This window comes from Hetaerina americana, unplaced genomic scaffold (assembly GCF_022747635.1).
Source record: "Hetaerina americana unplaced genomic scaffold, ioHetAmer1.1.p SCAF_14, whole genome shotgun sequence".
Taxonomy (NCBI): Eukaryota; Metazoa; Arthropoda; class Insecta; order Odonata; family Calopterygidae; genus Hetaerina; species Hetaerina americana.
In genome coordinates this window covers 4,486,829-4,509,699 of record NW_027286514.1, presented here as the reverse complement: position 1 = coordinate 4,509,699, position 22,871 = coordinate 4,486,829, and positions in this window count along the sequence as shown.

Genomic DNA, 22,871 nt, shown 5'->3' with positions numbered 1-22,871 from the left:
ACTCAAACGGTCCAAGTTACGTTCCGTATAAGATTAGGAAGGAATTTTCTAGTACAGTTGGTAACTTTCACATGATTTCCATAATGTCTTAACTTGTATATCAATTTCCAGTGTTGGACTTTGTCGAAGGCGAGATAAGGAAGTAGCGAAGCAGGCGGCTTTGATTCGGCACTCGACCATCGACGGTAAGTTAATGGCGATATTACGAAACGGGGGCGTAGACTGGAGGGATAGATGACTTATTCGAAACTTGTTCAAAAATCAGACAGCATAACAGTGTTGATTGCAAAGCGAGAAAAGAATCTTTGGATTGTTTTTCATTTGATTTTCAATTTACTCAGCGTCGAAAAATAATGGTGTGCTGAAGTTTCAATGAAACGCCTTCCCTTTCATTTCTTGCGCGGATGGAAATATCCAGTTCCCCCAAAAAGCAGTTTCTCATGGCACTGCCAAGCCAGTCTTTCACCGCGCGTGCTGTGCTAGTTCCTTTTTGGGGTCTCGGAATCCGGTCGGGGGTTCTCGCGTCGGAAAGCACACGACTCCGTGGAACGGCGGACCCTTCCCTCTCCATCCCGCATGCGAACCAACGCTTTCGAGTCGTTTTCCGCGGTAGTGCACACACACAGGCAACGCACGCACGCAAAGAGCAACACTTCCTCCGCAAGGAACGGGTGGGGGCGCATTCGCTCATTCTGCATACATACCCGCCTCCACCTTCCGCCAGCGCACGCTCAAAAAAGCGGGCTTGGTGAGGGTTTGAGAGGCATTTGCCGTCAACAACTCGGAGCTATATCACAAGAGACCCCATTAACGGCAACTCCCCAGAAGAAGGGAGGTGGGGGTGGGTGGAGGCAGCATCCTACTTCATTCATTGTTGTCCTTTCCTCCGGCCGAGGGCACACTGGAGTGGCCCCTCCTTGTAATAAACAAGGGTCAGCATTACACCACTTAAGGGATTATAAAGATTATGCGGCGCAGCAAAAACAACCATTAAACCTGTTGTTTGATGGCCCCAGGTCTACCAAGTCTGGCCTCTGTTTTACAAGGGGAAAACCTAGAAAATGCCCAATTGAACGACCAAAACTTGCTAATTAATTACTTAATGCGATACTAGCGAGGTGAGCTATGAAACAAAAGGAAAGGTTATGTGAAGCCTTACCGAATATTTGCCATAATATTCATTTAAGAAATATTGTATACAAAATGTAAACATTTTTAAAAGTTAGGAAGTGGTCAAATCGAAAACAAGAGGGCTTTTAATGAAAGATATTCCGACACTTAACTGGTATTAAGGAAAATAAATACAGTCAGGTAATGCTGAGGCCTTCCATACAGAAAGGATGAGAAATTATAAAATACATATCGGCACTTTTCGAATAGACAAAAAAAGCCAATATTGACTAATCATAGACTTAATGGTTTCCGTAATCTTTATTTGAATCGCTTCTCGTACCCACATTCGGTGAAGGAAACTACTTCTATGGAACGTAACGTAGACCCTTAAAATTTTTTTGGTGCCAGATTAAAATTCCTTCGGCGGAAAGGCTTGAAACGATAAAAATACAGTCAAAGAAAGAAAGTAAGGGAACGAGAGAATCAGAGAAAGCTACAAAAAACTTTCAGTTCAATATCAATTTGCGTTGTTGGCTTGTGAAGGAAAAAACAAACGCTATTAATAATTCAATCACCGAGTGAAAAAGAAATCCTTTGAATTTAATGAAAAGTTTTAATTTTTTAGTTAGAAAAGAATGATATCCCATTCGGTTACTGGCTCTGTAAGACCTTGGCAGCCGGATATCAGATTTTAATCAACAATGCTTATGACAAGAGAAATCACCTAAAATTACCTTTTAATGTAGGTGAATTTATAATTTCCTAATACATAAGTTAGCCACACACAATAGAAAAACAATTACATTACATGGTGATCATTAAAAATTCAGGGAACAATTATTTCCTCACTCTCAAAAATCTTCGGTCTCGGCGTGTCGATGATGCGCATGGGCGAACTCATTATTAAGAGTTATCAAATTGACTTGCTGCATATGGATTTATATGATGTACCTATTTATGTGCAAACTATTTCACATTTTTTTACGCTTTTTGGCAGAAAATAGGTAACCTGACTGTGAGAAGACACCCGGTGGGCATGCAGTGTGAAGGGTGAATGAAAGAGTGTGCATTGTATGGCACATCGAAAATAAGTATGAAATAAGAGTAAGGTGATTGGAAAAATAGGAATATTTGACGTTCCAATGACTACAATTGTTATTTTCCTGAGACATTTGAGTGTCGGGTCCTAAGCAATGAAAACACGGAGAGTATTTTGTTAAAACCAATCACCAGGAAAACAGAAAATATTTCAGGATTGGAGTGTAAATGCTACATCCGTTGGGTCATGCTAAGCGAATGAATACATCGATCATCTAACAGATGATATATATATATATCACCTGATATATATCAGGTATATATATATATATATCAGGTATATAAATATATATATATATATATATATATATATATATATATATATATATGTATATATATATATATATATATATATATAAATAAATAAATATATATATATATATATATATATATATGCATATACATGAACATATGAAATATAAATAGAAAGGTTTAGGTAGACCGAGAAATTCAAAGATGAATTAGGCTGAAGTTACATCTAAAATGAGGGCTTTTATTAGTATTATGAACGGAATTCAAACGCAATAAGGATGGAAAAGTAAAGAAAGTATTGAAAAGCAAATGAGTAAAATCGAATTTTCCTCCTTAAATTAGGATTTCATGTCTCCGAAAAAGACCCGTGGAAAGGCATAGTTTCTAAAGAGTGAAACGTAATAAATATTCAACTATAACAAAAAGACTTAGTGCAGCAATTTCAAAGAGTAAAAATCATTTGCCTTGACCACGATGACTTTTTAAATCTGATAATGTTACATTTTCATCCGAATAACGGATTACTCCTTTAAAAATTACCATTGTGATGAAATTCAATGCATTAAAAGCTACTGTTGCGGCATCTCCCGCAGTTTCTTTGGAATTTACTATTGTGGTGTATTCCGCAATAATGCAGTCACTAAAAGATGCCGTAGCCGTAATTTACAATTATCTCATAGATGTGAGATAATTGTAAATTTTAACTCAGAAAATATGACGAAGTTACTTGCGTAGAATAGAGATCAGGGATATAGACGCTGGAAGCTTTTGAAGAAGAATTAAAGAGAAGATAATAGAAGTTAATATTGAGGGAAAATATTATGAACGCGGATTGTATGAAGGTAAAATAAAAGAGCGGTGAAGGAGGATGGTCCTGTTAAGAATACTGTTAAGCATGCGTGGAAATTTGAGGAAGAGCAAATACATATTAGACCGAAAAAGTGAATTCCCGGCAATATCTAAAAATAATTGAAAAGCCTTTTCCATCAATATCGTGATTTTTTGACCAGCACACTTTTCAATACATCATGCAGCAAAGCATCTTTTTCAACTCAAATGTGACATTGCGAGGAAAGATTTCACATGCTGACATTAGGGAAGTCGCATTTATTTCTTTGAGAAAATCTGCATAACATTATGATGTAGTTTACGACATTCTGTTCTCTGTTTTCTTCTTCCAAATAGGGGCACAATGTGTTGGACTTCAGTTCTCCGTGGACTCCTCTCCACTAGACGCTCCCCTCTGTCCTAGAGATCTCCGACCCTGTCTTACAGCGTCCCATTTCCCATTTCTCAGTTTTTCAACTCTACTTTCTGCGCCACTTACTTCCATTCCGTACCCCACAGGTCATTGGTTTCATCTACATTCCTTCTACCCTACATCCCCTTACTGACCCCGCTCATAGGGCAGCGTAATATTTCTTTTGGGAAATCCACACTCTTCCACTACAGAATGAGGCTCATCTACAGGCCATCGGCAAAACGCTGATCGTTAAATAAAAACGGACATTGTTACCAAATGACAAAACTAAATCGTTCGTAATTAAAGGTTTTTGAGGCCATTTTTAATCATTTACATATTTACTCTTCAAGACATTATCGCTTTCTAATTTACGCGTATGAAAAGAAAAATACCATTTTTCCAACGCTCATTAATTTTTTTGCTCTTAGATGCAGGTATCCTCAATGTAAGAGTTCATTGTAAAATGTTCCTAAAAAAACCTATATTTTTGAGGTTTTAAGTCATCGTCATTCATTTTCAAATTTGAAGTTGATTGGTGCAATACAAAAATAGGAGCAAATATTTTTCCGAACAGGAGACCTCAACATACAGAGGTACGGGTATAGTTTGGTGAACCACTCTGAAGATTTAATGTATCCCGAGGTTCAAAATCTTAGCTCAATTTTTCTTCAGCTACCAGCTTTGAAAAGTCATCCAGGAAACCTACTACGCATTCACATGTTACCCTGCTCTGGATACCTCAGAAAAAAGTCTCGATTGATTCGGGGACGAGTAGGAAATGCTGAAAAAAGATAGATAATGATATTTCAACTAGAGGTTTTTAATATTTTGAAAAACTCCCAATTATATTGGAAGAAAATAAACTTTCTCACCTTGAGAACATCGTAAACGGCGAGTACTTGCGGTGAGTGTTGGGGAATTTCAGGTCAGCAAGGTCAGCATATGGCATAAATCAAATAGACGGAGCAAAAAAAGGAAGGATAATAAAAATGTGAGTCTGATGAACAGGAAATAGATGAGGATGAAAGAATTTTGCTACGCCCGTTTGGTCATTTTGATGAGATGTTAAAGAGTCGAATGCCCACAAAACCCTTGAGAAAGAACGAATGGTTTGTGAGGAAGGAGTACACTGAGGAAAGAATCTGCTGGAGGAAACCGAAAGAATCTGATCGGGGTAACTATCAAGGAAAGCAATAATACGCGACAATTCTCAGGGAAAAAGTACTTATGAATCGATTCATGAATATGATGAGGCGACAGAACTATGCAGGGGCAGGGGGCAGTGTTTACGAAATTAGTAAGAGAGACCAAATTTTCTAAAAGAATTCTAGGAGAATTTTATTACTTTCCCTACCACGGAGCGGAAAAATGAAGGAGATAAGCATGCAAAATCCCAGAGAAACAGGACAATAAAATTTACAGCTTGAGCCGTCTCCTCAGTGCCAAGCTATATTGAAAAAGTTATCGTGTGAATATGACAACTAAAAAAGAACTATCCCTGGATTCAATGATATGAAGCAATCATATAATTTACGCTTTCAGGCTTCACTTCGGGGAATTGATTTATTTCCATCTTAAAGGAGTTTCTGATTTACCACCGACTTTATTTTACGATATAAAGCGGTTCGCCGACTTGTGGCATCATCAGGTACCTTAATCGCAAATTGAAGCCGGTGAAAAATTACAAATTCCTTTAATGTAAAGCAATCATTATAATGTGGCATTTCATTTGTCTTCTATACAAATATAAAGTATATAACTTTATCATTGGGTATTGGTAATCAAGGCAGCGATGAAATCTCGAGCGTTGCTGGGAATGTTACTTGGGAACGAAGAGTCAAGGAACCGTAAGAGCTGCATTCAAAGAACTGCCAGGGTGAAAACTAGGAGATCATGACCATGGCTCATTTTCAACAACTGGAAGGTTTGCTTGATAAGTAAATGATTATGCAATAACTGTTTAATCTTGGATAAACTTTATAAATATGGAGAAAAATAGAATAAATTCACCAAAGGGGATTTAAAAAACAAGGGAATAAGATCACCTTGAATGTAAACAGATAAAACATGCCTATGACCAGCAGCATCTAGATGGAAAATATTTTCAAATAAAATCCTCCTTTTTCAACTGGTAAGATAAAAATATATAAAAGTCAATGAAGCTTCCTTTTACCACGCGGTTGTGTTCTTAAAAATGAGTCCTTTCTTTATCTCTTGAGATTTTCAATTGAATAGGAAGTAGTATTTTGCATGCTATTTGTTGAACATTAGCAATTGGAATGCCTCTTGAGAATTATTAGATGTAGCACCAGAACTAATGAGAAATTGATTTTTAACTCAAAGACCACTATATTCTTGTACACTGTAAAATTTCTTAGTTTAATATTTTTAAACTATAATACAATAAATTGACTGACGGAACATGCTTCAAATTAAAATGGTTGCCGATGATTAGGTGCTGCTTAAAAAAATGAAACCTGTACGACATATACAGACAAATTGAACTAATGATACAGTAATAATTTTTTCTCAATAAATTATTCGAATAAAAATATCCTTTTATGATGACTTTATATTGAACAAGCCTGGTAGATAATCATTTATTTCTCCACAAATTTGTGTAGACCTCAGGAAAAATCATCTTTGAAACGGCAAAAAAATCAGGTCAAAGGTGTTTCAAAGTATATTTGCATATCGAATAGACATTAAGTCACTGGCATTTGATCTAAAAGTCAAAGAAATATTAAAGTATCTGTATGCAGTTCAAGCCTGTAGGCGGCAAGCAGCACGTGAAAAGGGTCGATATCTTCAATCTCAAAACCGAAGAGGCTAAATGGAATACAGATTTTCAAGGACGTAAACGCGTCCCTGACATTTTTATACGTACACGTAGCATCAATCATTTCCAGACGGCAGCATTACTAGCGTTGTATAGGACCACTAATTGCTCCCGTGATTTTGGTAGGAGATATCGCGTAATGAGCCGTGAGCCTATTATGGGAGTTTTATAGGCAAGACGGATATTGCCAGATGTAGAGTTTCTCAAAGCATAACATAAATTTAATACATTTACCCCAAAACCTAGACTTATATTTCCTTTTTATTTTCTAATAAAACATCTTAACGTGTCATGATTATAAGTCATATTTTCCTCGATCGTGTTTTTTTTGGGGGATAATCAGGCTTTGTATAGGTACTCCTCATTCTAACAAGTTACTAAATCAATTTAAATTCATTTAAAACACTTGATTACAAGTGTTATCATTTTAAGACAATAGCAAGGCATTACTGGTCCATTTACTTTCAACAGAAAGTTTTAGGCAAACATTATAATAAGGGGGACATTTGGTAGAAACATTTCATAAGATCCTAGTTCCTATTGCAGAAAAGGAAAATGTAGCCATATGTGAGAACTATAGGACAATTTGTTTGATGTCGAGCGAAGCTGAAGTGGTTCTTAGGATCATCAATAAGGGGATCGAGAGCAGGGCAAATGATAACTTAGGGGATGATTAGTTTGGGCTCAGGACGGGGAGAGGCACTCGTGATGCCATAGTGGGGTCACAAATAGAAGGATTCTAGAGCAGAGTGAACTTGCATTCATTTGTTTCGTCAATATCCATAAGTGCCCTATAAAGTAAATTGTATAAATATACTGAATGTATCACAATAAAAGTATATAATATAATAAGAAAGTAGATTGCCTAGGTAGGGGACGAGTCTGCGACCTGTGCATAACGCAGAATTCTCAGGTGCGCGTGGAGGATGGAGAGTCGGGATAGGCACCGTTATCAAGATGCAAGGAGACAAGGGTTCCCTTTATCAGACATGTTATTCGAAGTATATGCAGAAAAATGGTAAAAAAGCCAAGTAGAGAACTAGAGATACGAATGAAAATTGGTGGTGTAAACATAAAATCAGTTAGGTTTGAGGACGATCAAGATTAATTTGTCAGTCAGCCAATGTGTTACGATCATTGCTGAAAACATTATAAAATCAATGTAATAAGTATGGGATGAGAGTCAATGTGAACAAATAAATTTGATGAAAAGAAATATATACGAGCCAAGAAAATTTTTTTCTCGAAACATTTCTCGAAATCTCATTAAAAAGGTTTGAGACTTTCGAAAAAGCTGAAGGATTATTTAGAGCCTGAAATAAGAGGTGATATCCTAAAGCAAATGGAAGATTTGACATATATCAGCAGTATTTTAGACCAAGATGGTCAAATCAGTAGAGACGAAAGAAGAGGAATTGTGTTAGGCAAAGGTGCTTTTACAAAGAGAAGATAATTAATCATCGTGTCACGATTAGTAAGTATGTTAAGGAAATATTGAACTAAGATATTCTTAACTTTCTTAGGCTAGTTTTAAGAAACTCGGGTGAGTGTAAAAAAAGGTAAAATAGAGGGAAGGGAAATCAGCGAAGAACCAGGGTTGGAGAGGAAGGGATTATTGGCAAAAGGCCAAAGAAGTCAGGTGAGGGCTTTCACTGATTTTATCTATTCTACCTTGGGACACGCATAAAATATAGATCGAGGTGACTATCCTGGAAAAATGATAATAATTAAACTCGGTGACCAAAAGATTTCAAATATTTTCTCTTCCCACGAAAAATTCGGGATTACACAAGGACTTCTGCAAACTCTATTGCTCTCTACCACTCTTATGTACACAAGACTCCCACCCGACATTTTCAAAGGAATTCAATCGCAAGAGCTGCCCCTGGAACTTGGTCGTAAGGGGAGACATGATTTATTTCCATAAAAATTACCAATTCAGGAAAATATCAGAGCTACTCATTCGACCACAGGGAATATTCCTGTAGTTTTCGCTGGCTATGCTCACGTAATTTTCCTGCAGTCTCTCTTCACTCCATTTTCCCACAGAATGTCGAAAGCAGCATTTGCCCCAAACCCCACCACTTTACGCCCCGAAATCTGCTTGGCCCCCGGGCTCGGTGGGACAACAACAACAACGGGGTATGTCGTAGACCACCCGGAGATCCCGAGTCGGGTTCTGCTCAGCAGTGCGTACTTAGTCTGCTGGTCGTGTCATCGTGCCGACATAACTCGTAGAAGCAATTCAGCTGAATAGGGTCGAGTGATTCTTGGTTGAAGGTGAAGTAAAATTAAGCTCTTAAATTTATTTCTGGGGATTAATAAATAAATTCATGCTCCGTTTTTAATCTCATTTTTTCCCAGATACGAGTAACGTAATATTTCCACAGTTGGCCGATGTAAATGGACTTTTTTCAAAGACTGTTAATGAATCTTGAAGTCAACCCCTATGCTGAGAACAGCGACATCCTTTAAAAAGATTCATAGCTTTAAGATTAACAACTAAAATACAAGTTCTATAAACGTATGCAAACCTGTACTAAATAATGATAATAAATTAAACAAATATGATCCCCTAAAAACTGACCTAATTCCATTGTTTTCATAGGAAGGAATTTTAAGTAGAGAGGATGTAATTTTTTTCCACCCTGTTTTACCGGAGATTGTATTTACAGCCATCGCAGAAGGCACTGTGCGTACCACAGTAACTTGATCATGACTTTTATCTTAATAAGTATATATAAGAGAAAATGGATGAATTGAAACTTTAGCTACTGATAATGTAAGTATTAAGCCATCCTGGATGGAAAGAAAAATAATTATTGAAATTGGTTTTATTTTGCCTACCTTTATTTTCGAGAAAAATGGTAAGAAACAGATAATTCGTGAGGCCTCAGTCATTTATTTGGTAAGAAGTTAATAAACGTCCATAATGAGCATTTTCTTAACTAGTAAGTATTCATTATGAAGGATTAAGGGGGATATACCAGGTCAGTGACAAGTTTCAATTTATTATTTCGATTAAATTTTCTCTCTTATCGCCAAATAGATCATTATTTATTTGGCAACAGTTGTTCATTACATGCGTACCATTTTCACCGACTCATTGGATGACAAGGAAGACTTAATAGCATGATAAATGAATAACCCATGTATTGACACAAGTATGAACTGTGTTTTATATGTTACAAACGAACAATTATTAAAAATACGAGAGATACAGTTAATCCGGTATTTCAGCGTTTGGAATTGGTATTAAGTTTATCAAATTTATTATAATATTGAATACACAGGTATTCCACTAAAGTTACCACTTTGAACCCAACTTAAATTTGAATTGATTAAAAGCAGAGAATTTGAAGAGCATGCTTTACAAAGAGAATGGAAAAAGTGACGAAAATATTGACATGGGAGCTACAGAAAGACAACGATTGATACGTTGAAAAAATTGATTATCAGAGGCTAGAAAGCGCGTATATCCATTTTTGAAAACATTTCCCCATGGCAAGCACAGTGAATTTAAATTTAATTGATGAAATAAAAAGTTTCAACATGTCTAGGATTTCTTGAAAGTCAATCAAAACACAATGGAGACTGAGTAAATATATTTTTGCGCAAGAATGTACTTAAATGAAAGTAATTAAGGAAGGAAAATTGCACGGGAGGAGAATATGAGGGAGGGAGGTGGATGCTAAAGGTAAAATAGGTAATAGGAAGCATGAAAGAGAAATTATGCAAAGACGCAGAATAACCAAGTTGGAGAGAGGTTTCAAGAGGTGCATCAAACCAAGAATGATGTGGTTTGATAATGTTTCAACTTGCTCTTGTACCAACATCTTCGGCTAATCTTAGCTCCCCTTTGGTCTTCCTCTGTATTTCTTCACTTAACTACACACTGCACCCCGAAGGCCGCCGCTAGGGTGTATGACAGTGGGTGATGCCATACCAAACTACTTTAGACCCAAAATACTTTCTACCTAGCGCGGCCGGATAATGTTATTCTGATCCCCTATCGTTCGTGAGGAAAATAGTATCGGAAAATCTATCAATTCTACATTAAATCAAACAAATTCTTTTGGCATTATCTCTCCTAAGGCCGCAGGCATTTACATGTTCTTTCACTTCTCCACGGAATACTTTCAAACTACACACCTAAATATCTATACAAAAATTTCCTCTTCATCAACTCAATCCACAACAGAAATACTAGGGGTAATAATAAATTTCTTGTCCCGCACCATCGCACGGAAATCTATCACAAATTTTTTCATGTTATAGCATGCCGTCTGTGGAACTCTCTCCCAGAAGACATAAGAAACTCTTCATCAACAACAACATTTAGAAGAGCACTTCACAAGTTCATTTTCCTCAGGTACTTTACTGAACCAGTATACCCTCCATCATTTCACTCAGCTGTTATACAGATCACTGTGTCTACTTTTTTTACCCTGCTTTTTTGTTTTGTCATCTCAAGCGGTAGGAGTTTGCATAATTATTTTTAGAAATATCACGCTTCTCATTACTCCGCATGTGATGTCAATGTATTTAATTTCTCCAATTCAAATTCAGTAACTTAATAATATGTATACTCTGTAAAAATGATTGCTACAAGGCACATGTATCTTTCCTCTAATTAATAGGGTTTTCGCAGGTTTTTTACACCCCCCATCTCTTCGTGGGTGTTTTTCCTGCGTGGGTTTTTACTAGTTGAGCAATGCCACGCTCTCCTTAGCTTTTCCCACAAACCTCATTCTTTGCTTAGACATGCCTCATTTTATTGTACTGTGTTTTCACTGTCATTTAATTTGAGTATATGTAGGTGTATTCTTAATTTATATATGTATATGTACAGGTTTCGTCCGGAAAATAAGTGTACTGAGCTCAGGAAAAAAAATTTATTACACTTTTACATATGTTAAGCTAATATTCCTCAAAATAGGACCCTTGTGAGTCGATACACTTGTTCCAGCGGCGTTCCCATTCCTGGAACGCTCCCGCGAAGGCATCATCGGGAACCTCTCGAAGACACGTCGTCACGGCCTCTTTCACGGCGTCCAAAGTCCCGTATCGCGTTCCTTTTAAACTCCTCTTTATCTTCCGGAACAGAAAGAAGTCAAGGAAAAATGTGGATCATTTTTGCAGTGATCCGCAAGTTGTGTCGCGATTTCCAAACGATTGAGTCTTTGATCATCACTGAGCACTTTCGGCACCAACTTTGCACAGATTTTTCGCATCTGTAATTGCTCCCTAATAATTTCGTGCACTATTGTTTTTGGCACATTACACTGCTCTGCTATCATCCGAACACTAAGACGACGATCAGAGTTCAGTACATCGCGAACTTTTCGCACATTTTCGTCGGAGTGTCGTTGATGGGCGTCCAGGCCGTGGTTCGTCGTCGACCTCTTCTCTGCCCTCCACGAACATCTTGTGCCACCGAAAGATCATGTTTCTGGACATGGCTGACTCCCCGTAAGCCTGGTTAATCATACCCACAGTTTCGGTAGACGATTTCCCAAGCTTTACCGCAAATTTGATGGAATAACGCTGCTTCGGCATCGCGTTCCGTGACGTGGGTCGAGCGTGGAGGTTCGCGTTAACAGAGCTCCTCACTACACCACAGCTCAGAGCCGACTGCCTTTTTCAGCGTCGCTTGCCAACATACCCCCCTCCAATCGCAGCCCGTCAGAGCGGTGCTGGGCGCGCCTGGAGCGGCGGGAAAAAATCAGTACACTTATTTTCCGGACGAACCCTGTATGTATGTATGGGTGTATATGTGCGTACTTATGTACGTATTTATGTATGTGTATAATTGCATGTATGTATGTTTATGTGTGTATATGTATGTGTGTGAGGATATGTATGTATATGTGTAGGTATGTGTATGAATATAGGTATGTATGTGTGTGTATGTGTATGTATGTGTATGTATGTGTATGTGTGTGTCTATGTATACAGGTATGTATATACTTCTTTTCGATGTGCAAATCTGTGTTAATGAATTGATGTCTGTCTATATGTATTTATGTGTACATATGAATGTAACTATAAGTTTAATGGCTAATATAATATGTATACGAAGATGGGTTAAATGGAAGAAGGGACCATTTGGTCTCAATTTCGCCCAAATAAAGACCACTATCTATCTATCTACGAGGGTCATCCGGAACGTAGTACCCGTTCGTGAAATAAAGACACAAAAGTAAATATTAACAAACATAAAAAATTTTATTTGAAAGAGGATACTTTAAACTACTTCTCAACATAATCTCCAAGCAAATTAAGGCATTTGTCATAACGTGTGACAAGTTTCTGTATTCCTGCTGCATAGTCCTTCGCCGCCAGCTCATTGAGATACGCGAGGGACCCATCTTGCACAAATTTTTGCATAATGCAGATGGTGTTTAACAATTTCATGAACAATTGTTCGAGAAACATTGGGAAAATGCTCACAGATGTCATCAATTGTGACGCGCCGATCGTTCCTCACGAATTCGTCAACTGAGCTCACCAGTTGGTCTGTAATGACAGACGGTCTCCCCGAACGCTCATCGTCGTGTGTGTTCCCCCTCCCCATGTTGAAGTTGCGACACCACCGCCGAACAGACGACTCGTCCATTACATTGTCTCCATACACCTCCTTTAATTGGCGATGAATATCACATGGGCGAACGTTTCTTGCATTGAGGAATTTAATCACTGCCCTCACTTCACAACTGGCGGCGTTCTCAATTTTTTTAAACATTGTAAACAATCACAGAAACAACACAGGCAATGCTAGCGTCACGCAACTTGGCTCAGAGAAGGCAGACAAGCCACTGAAGCTATCTGACCTCGTCCAGCGGCTACTCGCGTCGTCAGCACTTCATGCGGCACGAAAGGGTACTACTTTCCGGATGACCCTCGTATCTATCCTACCTTAGTACAACGGAGCAAATAATATATTTTCAGCATCATCGCTAAAGAGATATCCTTCTAATTCAAGCAAGAGATTAAATCTCTGATTTAATCTTCACTCTGTGAGTGATTCCCAACGTAGTCCCTCTAATAATATTGATACGTACGATATTCAGTTAATCATAACAACGTTTTACAAATCTAGCTCATCTAGCATTCAAGCTACTTATGCAATCTGCATCCAAATTCATGAGGATATATACAAGCAGTATATCCACATGAGGCCAAACCCGCGAAAGATAACATTGATCTCTACGTTTTCTTCACATTTCCCTAATGCACATCTAATCTTTTGTTAGCTTTTCTACATACTCCCCGTATGTTTTTCACCCAGGAGAGGTCGTGAGTGAGTATAATGTGAACACGAAATACAGTAAAACCTCGCTTAACGAGAACCTCACACAGCGAATGATTCGCATTACGAGCAAAAATGTTGGTCCCGAAAACGACTCGCTTAATAAGCGACTTTTCGCATAACGAGTAACGAGGATAGGGGAATTCCCGAATTCATTGCGTGCCTGCTAATGCCGCTTGTCTCTAGGACTCGCTCCGTTGGCATCTTAGCGTCACTGGTGATCACATATTTTTCCAAATTTGTATTCAAACATATTAATAATGATTTTTTTGGCAAAGCTTAATAATAATATCTGCATAGTTTCAAAATTAACTCCGAAGAAAAGTCCGTTATAAGAAAGCCATAAGATAATAAAAATAAAAAATAATTGCAGAAATGAAGGGTAAAATCATTGAAAATTGGGAAGAAGATGTGAGCGTGGCTGATCTAGTACGTAATGAACAATCGGTTGACATCAATGATTGGCCTATTCTTCAAGAACACGGACAAGAATAAGAAGATATATGTTTCAAATAGAGAGACAAGAGTATCCACTCAATGGTAACGTATTCTCAATGACGTTGAAAGGTTGCTTCTCATTTGCATGAACGAGGAACAATTGCAATGCGACACCATTATCGAGAATATAATTTGTGAGAATGGGAAAATGATTTTCACCGACCTCGTTAATAAGATGTCAGGATCATCAACGGCCGAACAAGTATTCAAGGGGAGGCATTCGTGGTTCGAGTAGTTAGCGAGGAGATCCACGGCGTTGTGAGGCATTCTGAAGCAGCAAGCTCTCAGTCAAAGGCAGCAGAGAACTTCATCGGCGACTTCAAAAAGCTCGTAGACTCTGAGGGTCGCTTGCCAAAACATTTTTTTAAGTAGTGATGAGACGGTCTCTTTGGGAAGAAAATGCTGAAGCGAATCTATATTTCTACCCATAACTGTAGAAGAGAATGCATTGCCCGACCACAAGGCAATTAAAGGCCGTTCCATTCTGCTATTTTGCCCAAATGCGAACAGCGATTCGAAAATTAAATCCTAGCTTGTTTACTATTCAGTTACTCCACGAGCCTTCAAGAAGTATTCAGCCCAAAATATCATTCTAAATGCGATGGGTCACGGCAAACCTTCGTGCGCATCGCACCATGCGCAAGAGGCATCGCCCTAATAAGGCAGTGGTGACGCGCGCCATGCATTTATTTAATGACCATTCTGTATCGCATTTTTACCAAATTTTGAAGCGTCGGTGAAAACAAATGTCTCTAGACAGCTTTCTAATTTGTAGGCTTTAGGTATGTATCATAAGCAATTAAAAATTAATTTCGATTATTTTTTTGCTCTTACAAATCAAGTTCGCATTCCGCGAAAAATGAAAAGACAAACGCGATCAACGATCCTAAATAATATATGCGTAATTTTCTTTTAACAAACCTTTTACATCATTTATTTTTCTCGGCATGTAACGCATCATCGTATTTTACGTTAATGTATGCTCAAAAAGTTGTTTTATTTGACGAGCGTTTTGCTGAACAAGAAAGATCGTGGAAAGGATCATGCTCGTTATATAAGCTTCCACTGTATTTAATCGAAACTACACTCTATAATCTTATATATTCTTATTTATATTCGGTATTCTTTATGCAAAAAACGTTCGGAGGGAACTCCTCTTTTTTCAAATAATTCATTATTATGCACGTTCTTCAGTTTACTTCTGGTTGCCAAGTGTCGCATTAAGATGGTGTATCATTATGGTCATCTACTAAAGCTACTTAATCCTCAGGACTACATATATCTCTGTAAGCCACACCATCATCGGCAAACCGAATTATTTTACTAGGGACTACAGAGTTGATGTCGTTAACGTCAAGAAGGAATAAAATAGGTCCGCTAAAACTTCTCAGGTGAACACCTGAAGTGACTTCTGCATTAGGGCTAACACCACATACAAGTATGACTACTCTTTGTACACGACCATTCACAAAGTCTAATATTCAACCTGCGATATTATTATCTACGCTATAGACTTCAAGCCTAGTGAGAAGCTCACTACTATTTACTTTGTCGAAAATATTTTTAAAGTTTAAAAATACCGCGTCCACTGAGAAATTGCCCTCTCCCCATACGATGATATCATGATTAGAAAGCAAAAATTGTGTCTCGACGGATTTACCCTTAAGGAAATCGTGCTGGTTCTTCACCAATTACTGGTAACTACCGAGGTGTGTCAGTATAGAACTGACAATGTTATGTCCCATTACCTTGCGTGATATAGAAACTAGGGAATGAGGCCGTTAATTACTCGGGTTCTCTCTGTTTGAAAATTTAGCTACAGGGTTCATCCGGAAAATAAGTGTACTGAGCTCAGGAAAAAAAAATTATTACACTTTTACATATGTTAAGCTAATATTCCTCAAAATAGGACCCTTGTGAGTGGATAAACTTGTTCCAGCGGCGTTCCCATTCCTGGAACGCTCCCGCGAAGGCATCATCGGGAACCTCTCGAAGACACGTCGTCACGGCCTCTTTGACGGCGTCCAAAGTCCCGTATCGCGTTCCTTTCAAACTCCTCTTTATCTTCGGGAACAGAAAGAAGTCCGGTGGTGTCAAGTCCAGGCTGTAGGGCGGGTGCGGCAGCGTTGCCACGCCGTGCTTGGCCAAGAAGTCCGACACGAAAAGCGCGGTGTGAGACGGCGCATTGTCGTGATTCAGCCACCAGATGTAATCCCGCCTAATAATCTCGTGCACTATTGTTTTTGGCACATTACACTGCTCTGCTATCATCCGAACACTAAGACGACGATCAGAGTTCAGTACATCGCGAACTTTTCGCACATTTTCGTCGGTGAGTGTCGTTGATGGGCGTCCAGGCCGTGGTTCGTCGTCGACCTCTTCTCTGCCCTCCACGAACATCTTGTGCCACCGAAAGATCATGTTTCTGGACATGGCTGACTCCCCGTAAGCCTGGTTAATCATACCGACAGTTTCGGTAGACGATTTCCCAAGCTTTACCGCAAATTTGATGGAATAACGCTGCTCCAAAAACTTCGGCATCGCGTTCCGTGACGTGGGTCGAGCGTGGAGGTTCGCGTTAACAGAGCTCCTCACTACACCACAGCTCAGAGCCGGCTGCCTTTTTCAGCGTCGCTTGCCAACATACCCCCCTCCAATCGCAGCCGGTCAGAACGGTGCTGGGCACGCCTGGAGCGGCGGGAAAAAATCAGTACACTTATTTTCCGGACGAACCCAGTATAACATTAGCCGTTTTCCAGTCACTGGGAACATTGTAATCTACAAGGGACTTCTTAAATATGGTTACCATATACAGCGCAATTTCTGTGCTAAATTCTTAAATAAGCGAGCTATATTTGATCAAACTTTAAGGATTTTTATAGTTTTTATTGTTCATCGAACGTTCCATTCCATTATAAGTCACTTCAATTTTAGTTATTGGCTGTAGGAAAAGATTTCGCAAGTTATTGAAGCTATTTGGTGAGGCATTAAAGAAAACACTTGGAAATAAGGAGTTTAATGAGATGACCTTTTCCAAACTCCCGGTTACTCTATTTTGCCTTTTCGTTTTTGAGTGAATTAACTGTAGACATATTTCCCTGAATTTCTCTGACAAACGACCAAAATGCTTTTGGATTCCTATTTAAATGTTAAGCTAATCATTTCCTTTTGAGTTAGTTAAACTCTTCCGAAAATCCTTCTTGGCATTGGACCTAGATATCTTATAATCATAAGTAATCTCATTCCACTTTTCGCTCGAGATATCGTTCCTTATATTTTTCATCTCGGTGCGACATAGCCTTTGACGTCTAAACGATTTTATAATATCCAAGCTGCGCAATTTAGGTTTCCCGTTATCTTTTTACTTGAAATGAAACTATTCACTGCAGAGCCAATGGCATCAAAGAGGTAATTCTAAAAAAAACTCATTTTTTCGGTGCTTTATACATTCCTCAAAATTTGCAAATAAATTCTGAAGCACACATTTTCTTATAATACACCCAGGAAGCATCGCGTCATCCACTGCCGGGCATGACACACGGCCGTAGTGAGTCCCATAGTTACCAGGACTCATTTTTCTTGTAGTGCCCATCATTACCTTTCTGGTACACAAAATGCAATTGTGCATTATTGAGGCCATATTCCATTGCCTTCCTCTTGAGTTTTTCTGACGTGATATCATCCCTCAAAGACTGAAGTCAGATGCCTTTCCAGCCCAATTACTGAAGAACAGACGCTGCTTGGACTATCTTTCATCTGGCACTAAACCTTCGACCTATCTGGCAGGAGTGAACATATTTTTACTCTCACCAAAACATTTCTAAAGATCATTAAAATGCAAGTTTTTAGTAAATGAGGAGCTTGTTAATGCGGAAATATATACTCACTAACAATTGAGATAAAATTAATTTTTGATGTTTCAACCCTAGAGAGTAATCACCTCCTACCACTCACCCAAAGGTGGCTTTCAGGGTGACTTGCATATATAGATACTTCACCATGCTTCATTAGTGATTGATAATGGTAACATAAACGTCAAAATTCGTTTAAGCATTAGCAATATTCGGTGCAGTAGGGTAATTATGACTTAATATTAAAATATACTAAATTCCATCTTAAAATGAATTTGAAATCAATGCATCAAATTTGGTGGCTTTTATATCAAGAGATTAATCCCTCCTCGCCACCTTAGGAGTGGCAGGGCACTTCGGTTCGTTCGCTTCACATTCCCTTGGTTGGTATGAGACGGCGACGTGTGTATATTGGGAACGCGAAGGGAAGACGCGCAGGGGATTGAAGATAGGAAGAAAGACCTTCGACTCGGAATTTGAATGCGTGGCGACATATCCCGCAGATCAACTTCATTCAGCGCTTGCGTAACGAAGAGCAAACATTTAAACGGAGCAGAGCTCCACGTTAAACTTTATGTACGTGCTCATTTATTTGTAGAGAGTATTAAAGAAATAGTCGTTGGAGAAAATGTCATAAGAATTCATTTGAATATTAAATGAATATCCTCCACGGAATCTAAATGATAAAATATGCACTCATCCCTCTTACAGAAATAGGACATGAATCCCTTGAGAGCGCTATTGATTTTCAAAACGGGCGTGAACAATTCTTCAACACACAAACCAGGAACTGTATCATTATTTAAAATCCAAACTCACAGTTTCCTTGATTAATCCACCACTATGTACTTGACAACTAAGGGGCTGGCGATTACGGTTGTTTCCCCATCGATAAGAATCCTCATCATACTTTTAGGTCAACGCTCTTTTTGTGATAATATTTTTTTATCAAGATCTGGCTCTTGGGGCAAAGAAACGTTATATTTTCAATTTTAATGCGTGGGTCATCTAGAACATCACCCGATCCGTATGATTACGCCACACGGATACCAGAGCAATGTCATCTTCGCATAAGTGCCTTCAATTTTGTGTAAATTAACTAAACATGAACTCATTTCAATTTATGAAAATTATAATTATTCAAATATAATTGCTTGTATGGACATTTTATTTATTAGATAAATATCTAAATTTATGGGTGAATTTGAATGAGCATTATAACTTTAAACTAAAACTTGAAATCTCTGGGAGACAAATTGAAATAAAATTGTGCATGTGTCCACTTCCTTGAATATTGTGCCCTGTGCACCAACAGGAATGGAGCGTAATTTTCGGACTTACACACTGCTGGTCTCTCTCTTTAGTGGTTGCCCTGACTATCTATACGTGAAAGATGTATGTAACGAGATAGGCTTGAGCTAAGATACGACATAATTTTGAAATATTGCTTCCTCTGACTTTCGATGGCGAACTTTGATCCATGCTATGATAATTTTACTAACCATGTAATTAACTAATGGATGAAATCATGGAAAATTAAAAGTTAGGAAGATCCTGATGAATGGTGATTTAGAAAAGATCAAAATGAAAATCAAGATAAGGGGAATACTCGTGGATTTATCAGATTTTCGTGAAGTGAGATAGAAAGATAGTACATATTTCTGAATCCATAGGAACAGATTCATTCGTCGCAAATGGGAGGAGAACTAATACGGATTGACTATGAGTTACAAAATGGCAGGAATTTGACAATTAAGCTAATATAATAATATTTGGTTTGAATGATGAAAAACTCGATAGACCTTAAAAAGAGATAATTAGTTAGAAGAGGTAATTGGAATCGAATAAATTTATATAAAGGTCAACACATATATATGAATGCTCGTAGTCGTCGGAATGGGGAGTAGATATTTTAATTGAGCAACTAGAAGATATAATTGGAATAAATGGAAATATTACTGTAAGAAGTTATCTAATGCTAATGGAGGATTGAGATAGATTGAGCGGCGAAGGGGGGATGGTAATAAGGCGGAGGATTATGGCTTAGTAACAGAAAGTATCTATACCATAGCAAAGCCGTTGTTATATAGCCGTGAGTAGAAAAAAGTACAGGTTTCCGGACGGAAGGGTTTATTCTAATTAACCCTTCCGTCCGGAAATAAATAAACTACCACGAGGGTAGGTACACAAGGATAATATCGGGCAGTAAAAAGAGGTGCCCGTTCATTATGTTATGATTATATACGCACTAAGGAAGAGCGTTATCTAATAGACCAGGCGGATACATATTTTGATCAAGGATTAATTATAGCTAAATGAAAGTTAAATATGATAAAATAGGATGATGCGAGTACACTCACATGGAAGGGAAATATAATTTTAACAGAAAATTAATATAAATTAATATATATCTGGAGGGCCATGAGAAAATTTTAAAGTGTAGTGGGACACGAGTTCGAGCGACAAGATAGATGAGAGAATGGGTGAAAACTACAGATGTAATGTGAACGAACCTTAACAAATGGATTAATAGATCCGTAAAATAAAATATTATCAACGGTTTGTACTAAATTGAATATGAGAGAAAAGTTTACAGAAGTTTACGAGAACAGGACTGGACAGAGGAGAGAATGTAATGTGGGCATGTAAGTATAGGAAAGGAAGAAATGTATTTTGAATAAAATACCGTAATCAAGAGGGAAGAAAAAATGAGGCGGGAAGAGCTATTCGATGATAAAGTGAGATTTTAGGGAAAGGGTAAAGTGAACCGGCTAGATTTGAAAGAGAAAATATTGAAAGGGAATGGAAAAGGTAACTTTACACCTATTCGTTGAGGAGAATTTTTATTAATGAAGCTGAGAGATTTTTAGTGATGACTTGATAGGAAGAGTGAACCAACTTCAGGAAAACGTTAAAAAGTATAGGTGAATGGATACACTGGAGGTATCACATTATTCGAACATCTCTAAAAATCAGATTACAGCAGGATCATCGATGACGTTCCGGATGGATATGATAGGCAGGGGATTGAGACAGGATAGTCTCATATCGCGAGTGCTTTTTAAAAAATATATCTAGGAATTTGATTGTGGGATCTTTGATCGGAAATAAAAATAATAGGGAACATTATGCCAGTGAATTTTTAGGATGGTAGTGACATTTAAAATTAAAGTTTTCAGCCAATAGTTAATGCGACGTTTGAAACATACGGTGAAGAAAAATCAAAAGAAGAATATATATTAAGACTTTCAAGAAGTAAAAGACTTAGGTAGCACTAAAGCGGCAGGTCATTAACTAAAGCACTAATAGCATTTCTTTTATTTAATAAATAGAAAAATCAGCGAAGGTGTTTTCCAAGTCCAGGAATTCCATATTGGCCACATACACATATATTGGTATTTTTACTGGTATGTTTTTATCGCCCACTTCTCTCAATCTGAGAGAATCTGAGAGCCTCCCGTGTTCTTTGGTTAGTCTTGAATCCTCGAAAAGTCCTTCGGTAGTTTACCACCGTCAAAACTATCTTTGATTACTCCAAAGAAAGCTATCCACCGCTTTGACCCCAACTGCCTTGATTATTTCTCCATTTATTATGTAAACTTCCGGTGCCTTGTCGTTCTTCAGTTCTTTCACGGCTCGGTAGAATTTGCTTTTCAGTGTCACCTTTCATCTCATTTTCTTTTTTAAGTCACCTTGGAAGCATTTTGCGCCGTAGATAGAGTGCCTCAAGATATTTCTTCCATCTCTTTTCAATGTCTTCGTGAGCATGACAAGTTTTTCAGGCAGAAATACAAGGAACTAAATTGGATAAAAATGAAAAATGGTTGATTCATACTTTCGGGAGTTCTTCCACCAATGATTTACAAGCATGTAGCATTCCTGGTAAGTTAGATATGATAACATACATGAATTCGATAGTATTTATATTATAAGAATTTCCTGATGTTCAGACTAAATGGCTTTATATGATTATATTATTAAGTTAGAAATGGTCAGGCACATTTTCCGGCAAGTGAATCATTTTGAGCCCATAGCCGTGAAACTTTCATGGTTTATTTCAAAATATTACCGTGTCTAATAAGAATTGAAACGAGAATTTTTTTCTAGATATTAGCTATCAATTTTTCCAAATGTATTTCATAATTTTTTTACCAAAATTGTTTTATACAATACATTTGTATGCATACTTTATATTTTCGGGCTTCACTTCATGGAATTGAAAATTGAAAACTCATTTAATATGGCTACATTCCGACAATATAAAACATTTAACTTGATTTTCATTCGAAATTTAAGAAATTACTCTCTATCTATTTTAATAATACGCCTAATGTTGGTATTCAGAGTATTAATAGTATGGTTAAATTTGAAAGCGAGTTGTGTTGATATGTTTCAAATTCGTCACCATAAAATTGAAATTTTGAATAGAAAGAGGCCATAATTTGAGCAGAAGAGTCCGGAAGGTCATTTATGAACCTGGAGAACATAATCCAAAAGAGAATCGAACCTTGAACCTTTCTAGTAACAGGTTCAGCTAGCTAGAGACTTTTTCTCCTATTACCACTTGTGCTCACCCAGAGATGTATGAACTGAGCCATTTATTGAAAATTTCCGTAAACATATAACATATTAACTTTTTAGTGAAAATTCAGGGTTCGTCAAATA